This window comes from Mustela erminea, chromosome 7 (assembly GCF_009829155.1).
Source record: "Mustela erminea isolate mMusErm1 chromosome 7, mMusErm1.Pri, whole genome shotgun sequence".
Classification (NCBI taxonomy): Eukaryota; Metazoa; Chordata; class Mammalia; order Carnivora; family Mustelidae; genus Mustela; species Mustela erminea.
This window is the reverse complement of record NC_045620.1, coordinates 25505465-25523496: the sequence shown is the minus strand read 5'-3', so window position 1 is coordinate 25523496 and position 18032 is coordinate 25505465. Positions and strand designations below refer to the sequence as shown.

The following is an 18032-nucleotide window of genomic DNA, read 5'->3' as shown; positions in this document are numbered from 1 at the left end:
ACACGCACCACGCTCCTGTCCACCAGCCAGCCCCCTAACAAATGCACCCACACGTCACCCACTTACCTCCTACTCCCTTCCAGAACTCAGCTCAGCAGCCACTTCCTCAAGGAAGCCCCCATCGACCCCAGCCAGTGCCGGGCACTCGCATGTGCACTCCCACGGCACCCAGACCTTGAGTTTACAGCTCTCCTTACAGATACAGGTGTGTGCCGCTGTGACTAATAACATCTGTCCCCTGCGGACGTGTGTGGGTGGGGCCCTGTCTGTCTCACTCCTTCCTGGGGCTCCTGCATTGAATGAATGAATGAATGAATGAATGAATGAATGAACAGATAAATAGGTGGAAGGAAGGATGGACAGGAGGATGGCGGGGGGATGGGCAGAAGCAGAGTGAGCGAAACCGAACATAAAGGATGAAGCTGCAGCTGTTTAGACAGTGTGGTTGGGGGCCAGGGGAGCCTTGGTAAGGTGGTGAGGTTTGGGAAGGGTTACAAAAGCGGGGGAGCATCTAGGCGGAGAGAAGAGGATTGCCACCACCCCCCCCAAGAGAAGCCAGCACCCACCCCACCCCACGTCCCCCGACCCCGCTGTGTCCGAAGGCCAAGAGAGAGTGAGAAGGAGCACAGGGCCGGAAAGGGTGGTGAGGGGCCGGACCTTGTCCCAGGGAGATGGGAGGAGCCTTTTGTGCTCTGAACAGAGCAGTGGCTTCGTCCATTTGTTCCTCCTGCCCCCACGCCACCACCCCGAGTGGAACATAGACTCACTGAGTGCTGGCCCTGGTCTGCCTTGCTTGCTGCTACGTACGCAGCAGCTGGGGGCTTCCAGATCACTTGGAGTCAAAGTCAAAGGCATTGCAATGGCCCCCAGAGGCTTCTCTACTTGGCACTGACGATGTTTGGGGCTGGTCACTCTCTGTTTCAAGGCTGCCCTCTGCGCCCTAGGATGTCAGCAGCACCACACCCCCAGGGTGACAACCCTGAGTCTCCAGACACTGTCACTTGTCTGTTTCCAGAGGAGAAGGGTCAAAGTCTTCTGTGCTGGGGTTGGGGGGTCTGCCTTGTCCACCCATCACACACTGTCCTGGACCTCCCTCTGAAAATAACACATCCAGCACTCCCCACCCCTACCCCAACCTTATCTTCTCCATAGCTCTCACTAGCATGCAACATTTCTCTAGCTCACTTGTGTGCTTAGCTGGTCTGACCTGCCACCTGGATGGAGCTCCATGACTGTGGGAGCTGGTTTGGGTCCCCAGTGCTCAGCATGAGGTGTTCTATGTATTTGTTGAATGATGTCTGAATTTAGACCACCAGCTCCTCGTTTAGGGCTGAGAAAACTGCATCAAGAAGAAAATAGTAAACTGGATCAGAGTTTGGTGACTTACTTGAAGTAACTCAGCTAAGTCTGCAGGGACAAGACCACCCAGGGCCTCTGCCACTAAATCTGGGTTCATTTCCCTCTGTGTGTGCCTTGGAGGCCTAGGACAAGGTAGGCAATGCAGAAGAGGGCCGAAGTAGCTGAGTCCCAGGAAACAGGACTCCTTGAGGCTTGAACCCACAACTGCCTATCTATGAAGCCCATGTGTGATCTCCCCACCAGGCATCCCAGTGTGGGGCTAAAGGAAAGGGGCTTTGCTGGGGGTGGGGGGGGTGATTAATTCATCCTAACTGACAGGGCTTTATTGAAGTCCAAAAAGGCCCCAGGCTGGACATTTTGGAAGATACGGTTGCAGCGACTCCCTGGGAAATGACCTCCAATATCAAGCAAGAAAGCAGACAGCACTTTAAGATAAAAGTTTGTTGCGTTTACCCAGTAAACATTCCAGTTTGGGGTGGGGGGGAGGCCGTGCTCAGACGGGGGTGTGATTTCCTGAAGAAGGGAATGCACTTTTCATAAATTACCAGGAGGAAAATTGTATGTGTCAGAATAAACTCTGTCAAGAAATATAGCAGGGCTGCCTGATAGTTAATAATTCAGAGCTGTTCCCCAGCACGATGCAGGATTTTAAAAATATTTCCTTGGGATCGTTGTTTAAAAATACTGTTAATGGCTGGGAAACTTCTCCTCGCATTTGACGGCCACCGTGGACCAGTCCGGGGGGCCTTCCCGGTGGACAAAGGGCAGGGACCCACTGCAGTGTGTGAACCCATGGGACAGGGACCCAGGCACTCTCCGGGAAGGCACCAGGGACACCCATCTCATTTTCTCCCAGTCCCTCACAGGAGGGAAGGTGAGTTGGGGCTCAGAGAGGGCAAGAGGCCAGCCCCCACCACACAGCTAGGAGAGGGAGGAGGGGCTCAGAGAAGAACCCAGTTTGGAGTGAGTGATTGCAGGGACTCCCTGCTGGCTTTGCACAAGGGGTTTCCCTCCTCTGTGCTGTGGTCCTCTGTAAAATGGGGATGTGTTTCTTCGCCACTCATCACGTAGTCATAGAGCACTTGTTAAAGTCCCAGGGTTAGAATGCGTTGGACCAAGATGGACCCAGTGCTCACCTCCACGGAGCTCAGTCAGGTGGAACAGTCAGATGATGAACAATTACATCCCACCACAAATGGTAATCAGTGCTATCAAGATGAAGAAAGGGGAATCAAGGGACAGGGTGGAGAGTGGATGCTTTCGTTAGGATAACCGGGAGGAGCTCTCTGGGCAGGTGCTAACTGAGTAGAGACCTGAGAAAACAGGGAACTGGGAGAGTTTGTGAAGACAGAGAGCAGACACAACAGCACGTGCAAAGGCCCTGGGGTGAGACTGTGCCTGCTGTATTGGAAAAGCAGTGAGGAGACCACAGTAGCTGGGGCAGAGTGAGCCAGTGGGAGAGAGAGAAAGGCAAGGTCGGAGATGCTGGCAGGGGCCAGATCACAGAGCACCCTGTGGCAGTCTGGATTTTATTCTGAGAATGCTAGGGAATCCATCAGAGGGCTGGTCTGCAGGGGAGGGACCAGTTAAACTGTTTTTAAAAGGACCCTGAAAATTCTCCGGATTGATTGTCAAGTGAAAAAAGCACAGGGCAGAACCATGCGCATGTTTGCTTAAAAAAAAAAAAAAAAAACACAAAAGCGGAGATCAAGGTATGCACTGGCCTGTATATGCATAAAATTATCCGTGGCGTGATAGATGAAAATAGGAGGAAACAGTGCCTGCCTCTGGGGAGGAGTTCTAGCTGGCTGGGACTGGGTAGGAGGGACACTTTCTTCTTTCTACATTTTTTTCTTGCACCTTTCGAATTTTGAGCCATGCAAATTTGTCACCTATTCAAAAAATAAATAAGTTCTTTTTAGAAGTGAAAGGAAGAAGAGAAAGAAAGGTCCCTCTGGCTGCCACATGGATAATGGATTTTCGATGTGCCCCGATGGTGGTGGCTGGGAGCTGAGGAGGAGGCCAGGTGGGGCCCCTTGGTCAGAGCTGTTTGTTCCACTTCACAGTGAGGACTGTGGGCAGAGACAGGGCAAGTGCTGAGCCCAAAGCCCACAGCTAGGACATGGAAGATGGCCCCAGACGAGAATCCATGCCTGGGTTCCCTGGGATTCCTCTCTGCCTTCTGTTCTCCGCTTCTGGACCATCGGACCTGTGATGTCCTTCCCAAGGCCCGGTGTGAGGGGTTTGGTTTCCAGGCCCTAGAGCGATGCTAAGACCTCGCCCCAAGTACCGGCCCAAAAATATTTGCTAAGGGATGAATTCCTTCTCTCGTTCATTCGCTCATTCATTCGCTCGACCATCGTATCACGTGCCTTCTCCGTGCCATGCCCTGCACTAGGCCCTGGGATTCAGCCGTGAGCAAGACGGGCCCTCACCTTGGTGGCCCTGGCATTCTTGGGGGGTGGGGCAGGGTGTGGGGAGGCAGGCGATTGGAGTAAGGGAACTCCATATGACTTAAGCGTTAAGCAGAAAACTGGAGAAGATAACAAGGAAGAGGGGAGTGCTCTAGGTGGTCATCAAGGGCTCCTCTGAGGAGGGGGCATTGGAGCAGAGGCTTTGAGGACATGCAAGAGTGTGTAGGGATCTGGAGGAAGAGCCCTGGAGGCGGAAGGAACGCTAAGTGCAAAGGCCTAAGAGGGGTCCCCCTTGGGGTGTCTGAGGCCCAGCAAGGAGTGTGGAGCAGAGCGGGTCAGAAGAAGGGGCCACGATGCAGAGCTTGCGGGAGCTGGAATATTGCAGAAAAACAGAGTCATTCTGGAGGTTGCTGAGTGGGGACCTGACATGCTCTAAATGAGTTCTGCCATGAATACAGCTGCCCACCCCCCCGGCTCTGGAACTGTTCATGGGATGGGGATGGTACGGGGTCTCAGCTGCACGGCCCACCTTATAAGAGATTCTGGGAGGAGAAAATCCCAGAGTGGTGAGGTCAGAAGGGATTGTCCCATCCTTTGCGGATTCTGGGATGTGCTAGAGAGGACCCGGTCATGTTGATGGAAGCCAGTGACTGTTCCTGGGGACTCGGCTGTCCGCTTCGTCACAGGGGGACAAGGTTACAGATGAAGAAGGGCCCCTGAAGGTTGGTGACACTTAGCGCCAAGATCAGCAGTGTGGCCACCACCATTGACCTGGGCAGCTGAGGCTCTGCTGGGAAGAAAAGAGGGTCTGGAGGCCGATGGCGCCCCGGCCTCCTCCACAGCCCATCCTGCCCCAGTCCTGGCTCTGGCTCTGGAGACCTGGCTTTGGTCTCCTGTGCTGTTGCCATCTGTGCGCCACGGCTGGCCAGGCGTGCCCTGCTCTGGGGTGCCCATCTGGACACCAAGCTTACAGCACTTCAGGCCCAAGCAGGGCCTCTTACGAGCAACCATTCCCAGCTCCGTCAGGCTTCCAGGGAAGTGGTGTGGCCTCATGTTTTGGCCTATCTCCCCTCCGGGTTGTACTGCTGGGGAATGGGAGGGGACACGGGGGCTCACACTTACTGTCTGCTCCCTGCGGGGACCCTCTGGCCTCGACAGTCATCATCTCCTTCTGTCCTCCACCAACCCCCTTCACAGGTGTGGACACTGAGGCTCAGACAAGATGCTGGCTTGCCCAAGGCCCCCTAAGTGCTAAGAGCAAAATCAGAATTTCAACCTCGGATGACTGGATTCCAGACCAGCACTTTCCACCGAGTCCCAACGCCCTGCTGGCAGCAGCCAGCTGGAAGGGGCTTGGGATGTGGGTGGGGGGTTGACAAAGCAGTGCTTTCACCCCAGGTTCTGGGCCAGGGAAGGCCCCAGGCCATGGCTTCTCTGAGTTATGAGGAAGCGCGCCAGGCAGCAGGCTGTGTGGGAACAGGCTCCGTCCTCCCTGTGGAGCAGCCACGACCTGGGCTCAGGTGACACAGCACCTGCAGCTCAAGCCACCAGCTTGGCCTACTGGCAGCAGTAGCAGTGGGCCAGAGCAGCAGGCAGACAGGCCAAGGGCTTCAGTTCACTTGCCCAGCCTCAGGAAGCCCAAAGAGGGAGGTCAGGAATGCTGCTACAGGGCTTCCAGAAGCTTCTTCAATTTCTAGAGCTGCGGCAACTTCTGGAATGGACCCGGGGGCAGTCTGACCCCTGCCCAGACCCTCTCCCAAATGCTGGTTCCCACAAGCAAGCTCAAGGGTCACGACCACCATGGAGAATGGTGCCCTGTGCCGCTGGCCTTGGAGACTCTGGGGAAAACCCACAGTGGGAGTGCTGCGCCTGAAATACCACCATCAACCAGGAACACTTTGGGTTAAGAACGGCCTCATCCCAGCCACCTTAAAAGAAAAGAGCCGCCCGTAATCTCATGAGGCAGCAAATGCCCACTCCCGCACTTACCAGTGAAATAAGAACCAGGCAGAGGGGAGGCACCAACTTCCCGTTCGGCTCCTCAGACTTGGTCTCTAGCCCTGAGCCATGCCTCCGTGCCTGCGGCCTCTCTCTGCTCCCCTGGCCTCACCTCTGCCCTTCAGCCTCCCTCAAAGGCCTCCCGCTGTCCTGGCCCAGGCCCCCGCGGCTGGAGCCCTCGCCATCTCTCACTGGCCCTGCAGTAGCCCCCTCTCAGCTGGGCGTGGAGGCTCCATCTGCCCTCCACAGAGGCCCTAATGTCTTCTCTCTCAAACACAGCTCTGAGCCTCTGTCCCCCCCCCCCAAGCCCCACTGTGGCTCCCCACGAGCCGCAGAACTGGGTCCCGGTGTTAGCTTGGCCTTCAGGGCCTTTATTGGCCCAGCTGGGAGGGTTCAGTCTACCCCCACCCCCTAGCATTGGAAGGCATGGCTCTGCGGTGGCTGTGTGACCTTGAGCAAGCGACTAGACCTATCTGAACCTTGACTCTTCTTTCTGAAAGGAGCAATGGGCCTCTGCCACAATGGGAGCAGGGTTTACATCGTGTCATTCCCTTGAGCTCATGCCTGTAGCCCGGGAACTGGACATAAAGCAGTGCTCCCTGAAGGTAGACGTCCTTATTTATCACTGATCCTATGAAAATGCTAGCAAACTCCCCCACCATGCTGAGCTGTCTCCTGCTTCTGAACCTGTGCAGATGCTATGTTCTCTGTCTTGGCAACAGAGAGAACTCCTATTGATCCTTCAGCACCCCTCTCAGACAGTGCCCTGCCCAGTGTCAGCTCTCCTTTCTTAGAATACTCCTCCATACTGACGGAACAAATGATCTGGAATGCTTCCATTTACTTGTTGGTCCTCCACCTTGTAACTGTGGGCTCCCAACACATGACTGAACAGAACCAGCAAGGAAGGGCTAAAGTAATGGGTGTTGGGGCGGGGGGTGGTCACTGTGGTGGTCAGTGCAAAATAAAACTTCCATTCATTCAATCATGCATTCATTTAACAAATATATACTGACCTCCTTCTCTGATTAAAACCACTTGCTAACTTTCTACAGCTTCCAGAATCACATCCAGAAACTTTCCCCCATGGCCCACGAAGCCCTGGAGACCCAACCCTGTGTGACCTTGCTGACCTTGGTTTCCCTGTCCTGCTCTACTCCAGAACTCTGTCTGCTCCATGTCAGCTCCTCAAGCAAGGCCGTATCTTTGAATGTCCTCTTCCTGGCCTCTCTAGCCTGGCCCCCTGGAGAGGCCCTCCCTGCTCACTCTGTGTAAATGGGGTCTCAGCCCTGCTCGGCACACCCCGTCTCGGCCCCATGTTTGTCTCCTTCCTCACACTCGCAGCCCACACCCCAGACACTCTTGTGGGATTAGGCGATTAGCACCCGCCTCCTCACTGTGCTGTGAACTCCCCACTTCCCAGCCCGCTCGTCCTCTCTGCTGCCTGCCGGAGAGGCCTCGCCTTCAGAAAGCTGCCTGAAGAGCCCCAGGAGGCCAGAGCCAAAAGGGGCTTTGGTGAGAGTCTAGGTCCACCTCCTCGTGCTGTAACAATAATAAAAATAATCATAATTCCAACAATAACAACAGCTAACACTTCCCACTTGCCAGGCGCTGCTCTTTCCATGCACTGTTTGCTTTAATCCATGTGAGCAGCCCGTAAGGGAAGGTGCACTCTATCCCCACTGCCCAGAAAGCTGAGGCTGGGAGAGGTTGACTCGCATCCCCTCCCCTTCCCCGCTCAGGCCACAGAGGCTGCACTCTTAGCTAACCACTGGCACGCACAGCCACAGCAAATGCCACGCCACAGCAATGGCAGGAGGGTGACAATTCTGGACTGGGTTGAGATTCCGTATTTTTAGCTGTGCGACCTTAGCCACACTGTATCACCTCTCTGGTCTCAGTTTCCCCATCTGTAAAGCAGAGGTACATGCTGTCCCTTTCCTCAGATCAAACATTCTCAGGAGGGAGGTCTACAGAGTCTTTACTATTGAGTGGGGGTGGGGCTGGGTGCCCTGGGGACAGGATTCTAGGGGTCCCCAAACACTGCCTCTGAGCCCAGGGCCTGCCCTGGAGGCCACCGCATGCACAAAGCCAGCCCTGTCCAGGGCAGCTCCAAGCCTGGTTCCAGGAGGGCCCCACTGGGCCGCGGGAGTGGGGTCATGAACACCTCACCCAGGCTGCGCCGAGGGACGACTCACTCCCCTTGGCAGAGGGGAGACAACACGGAGTGGGGGGGGTGCATGCACTCAAGGGTCCTGGCTGTGCAACGAGTCAAGCCCTGAGCCACGGGGACCCCCGGGCACCCCTAGTCCTGACACCTGCTTCCCTGGCCCCACGGGTCCTGGCAGCAGGAACGGAGCGTCTGCTGGAGGCTCCCCTGGGCCGTGCCAACCTCCCTGTGCCCAGACAAAGCCCCCTCCCCCTGGCCTCTGGAGAGGGGGCAGGCGGGAGAGGGAGCCAACAAAGGCAGCCAGTGGGGCTGCGCCTGGGGCTCGTGCCACCCCCTCCCCGACCTGCCCAGAGCGCCCACACCCCCTCCTGCCACTTGGCCGCTCTGCTGGGGCGCCCGGCGCCGTTGCTATGGCGGCAGCTCTGGGGAGGCTGCAGCTGGGTAATTATTGCGAACATCCATCCTGCCTCCTGCCCGCCCGGGAGAGCAGGGGAGCAGGCAGCGGGGCCAGGGCAGCCCCTCCTCGCCCGCCGGGTGGCCGCACCCTGGCCTGGCATGGCGCCACCCAAGGTATGCAGGGGAGGAAAGGCGCACGGGCAGCAGGGGTCCACGCAGCCGGCTGGGAGACCCCCCCCCAACTTTCGCCCCTGCCCCTCCCCACCTCTGGCCCACCCTTGGAGCTGACCAACCAGCCCGGAACTTGTTTTTTCTAACTATAAACACACACCACACAGAAAACCAGCCAGAGAGCCTCCTTTGTTCAAACAGAATCTTCCCTTGGCCTTTTTTGGGGGCAGAGGCAGCCAACAGTGCCCGGCCTGGGTGATGGCCTCTTACACGGGGACTGTCTCCCTAGATGAGGAGGTCCCCCTGGGGCCCCATTGTGGGCTCCGCCGCCTTCGTGGGCCCAGAAGCTCGCCCTGGCCCCGGTGTCTAAATATAGCTCAGGCTGGCTGAGCCTGAGGTCACACACACTCCCAACCGCCGGGGGTGGCCACGCGCAGGATGGCGAGAGATGTCCATCCATCTGGGGATCAGGCAAGCATTTCAGGAGCCAGGCACGGTGCTGGGCTCTGAGCCCCAGCCATGAGGCAGTTGCGCCTTTGCCTCCGGGCTCACGGACCCTTCAGACTTGCTGCTCTGACATAAGGAGCTCACTCTGCCAAGGGGACACACACAGGATCCCCTGACACAGACTGGAGGCAGCATGGAAAGAGGACCCTGAGTGAGGCTTGACGAGGTGAGGAGACATCAGGTGTGAGGGAAAGGGTGGGGTCCAGGCAGGGGGAAGGGAGCACATGGGACAGCCTCGTGTGGGCGCGAGGGTAGGACGCCTCTCAGTCAGGACCCAGGGCCCAGGAGCCGGGGCAGGACACTCTACCGGGCCAGGGGCTGGCAGGCTACAGAGCCCAGGGACACTTCTCTCCCTGGAGACTTTTCTCCTTTCTCATCTGTTGCCGCTAGGGACTCTACACGGGCTGGGACACTTGGCAGAAAGCACCCAACAGGAGAGATCTGCCTGAATCTTTGATTTCCAAAGGTTTCTGGTGGCAAAGGTAGGCATGAAGGAGACGTGATGGAGGTGGGGAAGCTGGCAGGAGCCACAGGCAGGGCAAGGCTCCCCTGGGATAGCAGGTTAGAGGAGGAAAGGAAGACTGGACAGGACTTGGGGGCTGAGAGGGAGGGAGGGCTTGGCCTGCCTCTCCAGGTTTATCCAGGGGTTTCGGCTGCCTGTGTCTCCTCCCCAAACCTGGGTCATTGAGCTACTGACCAGGGCCCTGCCCGGGGGTTGGACATGCCAAAATAAGAGGCAAAGTATTGGTTGAAAGAGAGCCCAGGCCTGGCTGGCGTGACACCAGATGTCCGGCGCCTGCGGAGAAGGTCATCTGCTCCTTCATCACTGATGGAGGGAAAGATGCCTGGGCTTCAGCACAGCTTTCTGGGTAGGGGCCGTCAGGCCGTGATGGTCTTTGGACCTCACACTTACAGTCACAGCAATAAGCCTTCCCAATGGGCCAAGTTTTCCATCTGCAAAGCTCTTTCCCATCCGGCATCTTACTCTGCCTTCAAACAGCCCTGGTGTGAGGCTGGGCAGGTAGGAGCAGCCCTTGTAGCCCCCCAGAGCCTGAGGCCTGCAGAAGCGACCTGATCTGCCCAGGCAGGGAAAGGAGGGGTGGTGATGTCAAGGGCCCCTACGTGGGGGGTACCCGGCACGCTCACTAGGGCTGCAGTGAGAAAGCATCAGGAGCAGAGCTTGAACTCGAGGCTGACTCCTTGGTCCAGGGCTACTCTGTCCTCCTGAGACAGAGGCTTAGCAAAGGTCTGGGACAGGGCCAGGCTGTTTTCTGAGACTAGAAGACAGAGGAGCAGGGGCCCAAGACAAGCAGAAACACCCAGAGCCATTTTCCAGTCTGAAAATGAGCATGTCTAACTTACACATGGGGAAACTGAGGTCCTGGCTGGGATCAGACCCCAAGAGCCTACAGTTTCCCAAATCCTGGAGTTGCTGGAACTGGGTGGGTAAGTCCCATGGATTGCCAGAGCTCTGCGGATCCAGCCGTCCAGCAGCTCTTGCACTTGGAATATGGGAGGAAGAACTCTGGATGCAAATTTAGGAGAGAGGGTTCCGGGCCAGCGTTGCAGCTAATATCAGCCCTAGGGATTTGCAGGTCAGCCGGTTAAAGCGGCTCGGGTCAGGAGGGCTGAGGAGAGCACAGCACAGCCGGCACCAGCCATTTCAGAAATCTAGACGGTACAAGTGGTGATGACGGTGGAGTCGGGCACCCCGTGTCCCTCATCCTTCATCCCTCCATCTGCTTTCCTCCCTCCCCGCCTCCCTCTCCTCCTGAAGGGCAGCTCCTGGGCTGCGGGCAGGGCATCCCAAGGGAGTCAGCAGCCCGGATCCAGCCTCCTTGGGGCTTCCTAGTCAATTTCCTCCTCCGCGAAATGGGCATCGAGGTGGTCACGTCCTGGAGTTGTTGGAAGAGTCAGACGACACGCACGGACAGCCAGTGGGACAGCAGCTGGGTTAGTGCTGGAGAGGGCACCGACCAGAGATAGTAAGCACAGTGGCCATAGTGGCAAGCCAACTCCCGGCCCGGCATTCAGGGCTCCCCTGTCTTGCAGCTTGCACGTACCTCACACAACCCACCCCAGGCCTTTCTACCCTCAATGTGCTAGCTGCACTCCCACCTTTTGGTGGGCTTTTGTTCAGGCAGTTCTGCCTACCTGGAAGGCCCTTTCCTTCCCTCCCAAATCCCACCCACCCCTCCAGAGCCCTTTCCTCACCAAGACAGACAGACAGACAGACACACACACACCCCTTCTCCAGACTTCATTTATCCTGGGCTCCCCCAGGGAGTCAGTCAGTACTAGCTTCTGGCACACGTGTTACCCCCACCCGATGACAGGACCTGGGCTCTGGGGCCGTACAGGTCCGAGTTCAATCCTGCTCCCCCTCCTTCTGCGCCTTGGCTCCCTCACTTGCAAGATGGGGGCAACTGTAATGTGCACTGCGGGGCGGGTCTCAGGCTCCTGTGGTGCTGAGGGCCCAGGAGAAACTTTGTAAGGAATAGGCCATTATTGTGGTTCTATATCTTTTGATTCCCCCTGTGCTTTTTACCTCTAAGCTGCCCTCCTTTGTCCCATGCTGCCCCGGTGGCAGGAAGCCTTAGGAAAAAGAGCTTGCAAAGGGGGCAGGGCCTTCCCCAAACTGCCTTTTCCTCTAGATGGGGGAGAAATATGGGGACTGGAGGATCTCCCCTTCTCCCTGAAATCACCCAGGCACAAAGCCACTCAGTAGTCGGACAAACAAAGATGGCTGGAAAGTTCCCTGGAATCCAGGTTTCGAAGCCATCCCAGTGGAACGATTGGTGGCTTGGGAGGTAAGGATTATGCTGGGGAGAGACGGTCTGATAGGAAAATGTGACACACTGGGCAGCTCAGCGCTGGTGATGTGCATAAAACAGGCGGTCTGTGTCCTGGGTGGGAGAGGGGCTTGCTCTGGCTTCCCCAGGTTGTACTTCCTTTGTACTTACAGCAAATGCGGTACCTAGCCCCAGCACCCGGCCCCTCTGTTAGTAGGTATCGCGAATGTGGTACCCAGCCCCTCCAGCAGTGCCAGGAGGTGAGCCTGTCCTGGAGAAATCACTCAGCGTACAATGAGGCCTGCCCAGGGCTGTTTGTGGAAGCAAAATGATAGAAACCATCTAGATGTTCGGTAGGGGACTGGACAAAGAAATGATGGGCCAGCTCACGTGATGGACTACTGCTCAGCTGTTAAAAAGGAGGGGGTTGAATATGTACGGACCCAAAGCAAGACGCACTCAGTGAAAAGTAAGGCACCTTGCAGAACAAAATACACAGAATGTTACCATTTATGTGAGGAGCGCATGCACCTGTGCGTACACAGCTGGCCCAGATACAGACAAAGGTGTGGTTACAGATAGAGACAGAAGTGTACAGAGAGAAGAGCTACAGATACACACATACACATGAGAGTAGAAGGTTCAAAGGAACACCCACTAGCAGCCAGTAATGTTTGAGGGGAATGCAGCTGGGGAAATGCAGGGGAATTACTTTGGTTTTTAGGTTTTTATTCGTTACATTTTATTAATGTGTGAGAGAGTACAATAAGACCATGTTCCTGAAATACGGGCATGATGCTAAAATTTAAAAGAAAAGAATCCGGCCACGTGTCTGGAAGCTCAAGGCAGGGCTGGGCTGGGCTCTCAGTGGAGGTTGGTTGGTGAGGGGCAGGCCTGGAGGGCTGACTCTGGAACTTTTTCCTAAACCAGCTGTGGCTCTTTCTCCCGGAGGCCAGAGGCAGAGGGAGCTGGCTTTGGTGGCCACAGCAGCAGATGCAGGTTGCCTAGTCTGGAGAGATGTGAAACCTGAGCCATTTAGCCTGCAGGATGGGCCTGCCTTGACCCCTCTAGTCAGGGAAGGCCCCTGGAACATGGCAGATGGCCACCTTAGCCACCAAAGTGAGTGAGGTCCCGTGAGCCCCCCAGGCCTGCAGACAGGCCATCCCGTGGAGCCCACAGGTGTCTTCCCACGCCACTCCTGCCCCCGAGCCTGATGACCTCGGTGTCCCTTACATACCCAGACTGGTGATCAGCGAGGCTACGGGCAGGAGAGGGGAGAAGGCCATTCATGAACTTCTTGGCTGCTGGGCCCTGAGCAAGAAACGTTTCCTACTCTGTATCTTTGGCCTTTTAACGGTTTAGAATAGTTTTTTGTTGCTTTAATTCTGGACACACAGGAGTTGAGAAGGTTTCTCACCCTGATAATGACAACAGAAGTTAAAATAATTCCAACGACGCCAAAGGATATATAGTGAACAGCAGATTTTTTCCACACCTCTTCTCCCCAGCCACGCGGTTCCCTCCCCAGAGGTTCCACGCACACACGAGCACGTGGGAATCTAGCCACACCCCTCCTGTGATTCGGGCGGAAGCAGTCCACACACCTTGCTTTTTCCACTAAGAATATGTATCTTAGAGCTGCTTCCATAGCAGAACCTGCAAGCGGGCTCCTTCTTTTCCGTGACTGGACTTCCACGGCACTCAGAATTCTTCAATATTCGTGTACTCGATCTAGGATTCTTCTCAGACTTTCCCGTGTGCATGCTTCAGTTCTGCACGGCAGCCCCAGGGGGCAGGCGGTTCGCCACGTTACGGATGAGGAAACTCAGGGGACCAACCATCCCTGTTTGCCTAGGACAGAACCAGTCTTAACATCAAGAGTTCCCCACCCTGGGAAGACCCTTCTTCCCAGGCAAACTAAGATGGATGTTGACTCTAAAGGAAACAGAGGCTCGGAGAGGCCGGGGGAGTTCTCCAAGACCTTGTGGTGGGTCAGCACAGACTCCTGATGGTGACGATGCTGGAGGAGGCTGGTGACAGCGTTCCGTCTGTGCCAGCCAGTGGTCCCTCGGCAGCCTGATAGGTCGACTGAGGGGCTCCACGAGTAGAAGCTGCGGCCACCAAACCTGGGTTTCCGCTTAGTAGCAGGGTTTGCCTGTGCTGGTCAGCTCCCTCTCAGCTTCTGGTCCTGGGCCCAGAATAGACACTCAGCAAGTGTTAAGCGAGGAAGAAAATGAATGAATGAATGAATGAATGAAGTACTAACATTTGTCATCCACATTTTACAGATGGAAAAACTGAAGCACAGAGAAGCTAAGTCACTGGCTCAGGGCCACACAGCTCGTAAGCAGCAGGGTCAGGGTTTGAATCCAGAAGGGGGGGCTCCAGAGCCCATGAAACTTTTCCCTCTTCTGGAATGTTCTTGTCTGCATTACCCTGCACGGCACTGCCTAGACCCCTACTTCCAGCTCCCTTTCACAAGAGCCCTGCCTTCCCTGTTCCTTGCTCCTGGCTCAGGGGCCTTGCTCCGCACCCCACTACATCCCCCTGGACTGGACGCTCAAACACAAAAAAAAGTTCACTTCAGCCTCCCCCACGGACTTTGCTTCATTTGTTTAATTCATTTGTCCAACTCTCCATTCCTTTGCTCAACAAACATTTACTGAAACTGAAATGAGCCAGCTCACCACTGCCCCCAGTACTAGAAATTCAGAGATGAATCCTGCCTGGGCCTTGTCCTCGGGGGACAAGGAAAACCAAAGAAACAGGACTTGGAACCCAGCGAGAAAGCACTCGGATGGAGGTGGCCCCGGGCACAGCCGCAGAGGGGATGACACTGGGGGCTCCCAGCCGTGGGGGCTCCAGGAAAGCTCCTTGGAGAACATCTTATGCCAGCAAGAGTTAGCAAGACAGAGAGAAGGAGGAAGACAGAAAGCTGGGGGCAGAGTCGGTAACCCCCGGACAAATTGGCCTGGAATTAGGAGAGAGCATGAGGCGTTCAGAAAGTGCAAGTTGTTCCTTACAGCTGGGGCCTGGGCTGTCCTCAGGTGGGGACATGTGGGCCTGAGAAGCCCCACCCCCTCCCCTGCTTACCCAACAGCTCTGCACCAGGCAGGGCTTCCAAGAATCTCGTGTCTAGGAACTGATCAGATAAAAAGCCCCCCAAATAATCAGCCATGTGGACGTGGAATTACGGATGGATGGAGGCTGTTTACCATGTTCTTTGTTTCAGCAAACAAGTGCAAACAGCCTCAGTGGCCAGCCATGAGAAATCACCACTACAGCCCAGAATCCACCACTGGCCGGAGTCGTCCGAACGGCTGAGAAACCAGGTTAGCAGAGACTGTACCGCAGCCCTAGAAAAATGCACCTGACCTAATGTTAAGTAAAAACCAGCAAGATGTAGAGGCACATGGCTGGCTCAGTCAGTGGAGCATGGGGATCTCAGGTCTGTGAGTTTGACCCCCATGCTGGGTGTAGAGCATACTTAAAAATAAAATCATTTAGGGGCGCCTGGATGGCTCAGTGGGTTAAGGTCTCTGCCTTCAGCTTGGGTTGTGGTCCCAGGGTCCTGGGATTGAGCTCTGCATCGGGCTCTCTGCTCAGCAGGAAGCCTGCTTCCCCCCTCTCTGTCTCTGCCTGCCTCTCTGCCTACTTGTGATCTCTGTCAAATGAATAAATAAGATTTTTTAAAAAATCATTTAAAAACCACAAAAAGGGATGCCTGGGTGGCTCAGTCGGTTAAGCTGCTGCCTTCGGCTCAGGTCATGATCCCAGGGTCCTGGGATCGAGTCCTGCATGGGGCTCCTTGTCCAGCTGGGAGCCTGCTTCTCTCTCTGCCTCTGCCTGCCACTCTGCCTGTTGCGCTCTCTCTTTCTGACAAATAAACAAATAAAATATTAAAAAACAAAACAAAAACACACAAAAAAAACAGGGGCATCTGGGTGGCTCAGTTGGCTAAGCATTTGCCTTCAGTTTGGGTCATGATCCCAGAGTCCTGGGACCGAGCCTGGGACCGGGGTCCCTGCTCAGCGAGAAGCCTGCTTCTGCCTCTCCCTCTGCTGCTCCCCCTGCTTGTCTCTCCCTCACTCTCTCTCTCAAATGAATAAACAAATAAATAAAATCTTTTCTTTTAAATCCCCCCCCCACACACACACAAAGAAACCCCAGCAAGATGCAAACTATTTTATTACTCGAAGTTAAGAGATACACATACATAAATACATGAAGATATTAGGAAGAAATGCATCAGATACTTCGGAGTAGTTATCTCTGGTGATGGGCTAACCTAGGGGTTATATTTCCTTTTTAAAAATAATTTCCTGTGTTCTCTGATTTTGCAACAGTGGGCCAGTCTCACTTTTATTTTCAGAGACCGACTCAAGGAAACAAGGTCCGTGAGGCCACAGCTTCCCCTTCCAGCCTCTTTCCAACCCTGTGAGCCACACAGAACGGCCTGTTGCCTGCACATCCCAGCGCCTCCAGCCTCCAGGCTTTCCTCTCTGCTGTTCCTCCATCTGAGCGCCCTTCCCTTTCCCCCTCCAGCCTGTGCGACTCCCCTGGCCTCCCAGGCCTGCCTCAGGGTCCCTCCTCTGAGGACCTCACACACACAGAGCTCCCACACCACTGAATGGTGGGTTTAGGCCCTGGACCCCGCACCAGGGCCTGAGCTGCTGGCGGGAAGGACACTGCTTCATCTATGCCCTCCCCAGACACCTTCTGTGCAGCCGAGAATTTTTTATTTATTCCTCACCAACATTTTTTGAAAATGTCTGAACCTACAGAAAATCATGGAACGAATATCCTTATATACCCTTCCCATAGATGCTCCACTACTTGCTGTGTAATCCTCTCCCTGTCTTGCTGACCTAGTACAGACACCTTGACCAGGACTGGGGGTCTCGAAGGAGCTCAGCACTTCCCAGAAGGAAGGAAAGAATGAATGCCCTCTCTCTATTGTCTGCCTCAGGGAAAGCACTTTCTAAAATGCAGACCTGGGGGGCGCCTGGGTGGCTCAGGGGGTTGGGGCCTCTGCCTTCGGCTCTGGTCATGGTCCTGGGATCCTGGGATCGAGTCCCACATTGGGCTCCCTGCTTGGTGGGGGGCCTACTTGTCCCTCTGCCTGCCGCTCCCCTGCTTCTGCTCACTCACTCTCACTCTCTATCTGACAAATAAATAAAATATTTTTAAAAATAAAATACCAGTTACCCACCCGGGAGGCCTGCCACCCACAGCCAACGCGGGCCCCTCAGCGACACCCAAGACCCCGTCATCCCTTCCCGCCCCATCGCCCACTGACCCCGGAAGGCAGTGTTGTCCCCGAACCCGCAGCCCCCACATGCTTCAGCACTTGCACTTTGGAGCCTCTGCAATCCTTGCTTGCCTGGCAAGGGCACCCAGCCTCTCCCTTCCCCATCCCACCCAAGTGTCCCATCCTCGGAGAAGTAAAAGGATGCCTCTGCCGACCTTTCCCCGGACCCCCGGTACCGAGCGTGATCTCAGTGAGGGGGACCACTTGTCCTGGTTTGCACAAGCCTCTCCTGTTTGGCACTGAGAGTCCCGAGTCTCGAGAGTACCTCCATCCTGGGCAGACCCCATGACGGTCACCCTAGCTTCTGCGGGCTCTTTCCAGGGTGGGTGAGTGTGCTCCCACCCATTGCTGGGAGAACCTCTACCTGAGAGCTTCTCGGGACAAGCCCACCTACCCTCACCCTGCCCTGCCAGGGCCACGTAACAGGCCCAAGGAAATGTTTGTTGATGCTGGCTGACTGCCTGGGGAACAGATAAACGACAGAAGGACAGAAGGAACGAATGAATGAATGACTTCACCTCCTTTAAATCTTTGCTCAGATGTCACCTTCTCCATCGGCCTTCCCTGGCTGCCTGGGCTCCAAGGACAACCTCTCTGGCACCCTCCCTGGGGTTTTTGCGGGATTTATCACAGACCTGACTTCTCCACGTGTCACTCTTCAGTTCCTTTGGGGTCTGTCTCCCCCATGAGCATGTCAGCTCTACCAAGACAGCGCTTTTGCCAGTTGTGTTCCCTGCTCTGTCCCCACAGCCTGGGACAGCAGGTGCTCAGCCGGTAATCAGTTGAAGAAATGAATGAACGATGACTGAATGAGGGGACCCTGCATTTCCCCGCCCAAGGTGGAGCCTCTTGGCTTTCTTTGTCTGCATCTCCTCTTTCGTTTAGTTCATTCAACAGACATCAGCGCCCACCAT

General features: G+C 55.6%; 1 long non-coding RNA gene across 1 annotated transcript; it reads right to left on the bottom strand.

Annotated features, from left to right (window-relative positions):
• Window positions 1-11269: 11269 nt before the first annotated feature.
• LOC116595083 lies at window positions 11270-15333 on the bottom strand. The gene is made up of 3 exons (XR_004287522.1): window positions 13412-15333; window positions 13045-13225; window positions 11270-12816 (listed from the first exon to the last, which is right to left on the bottom strand). It is a non-coding gene; the product is annotated as an uncharacterized LOC116595083 (long non-coding RNA).
• Window positions 15334-18032: the final 2699 nt, after the last annotated feature.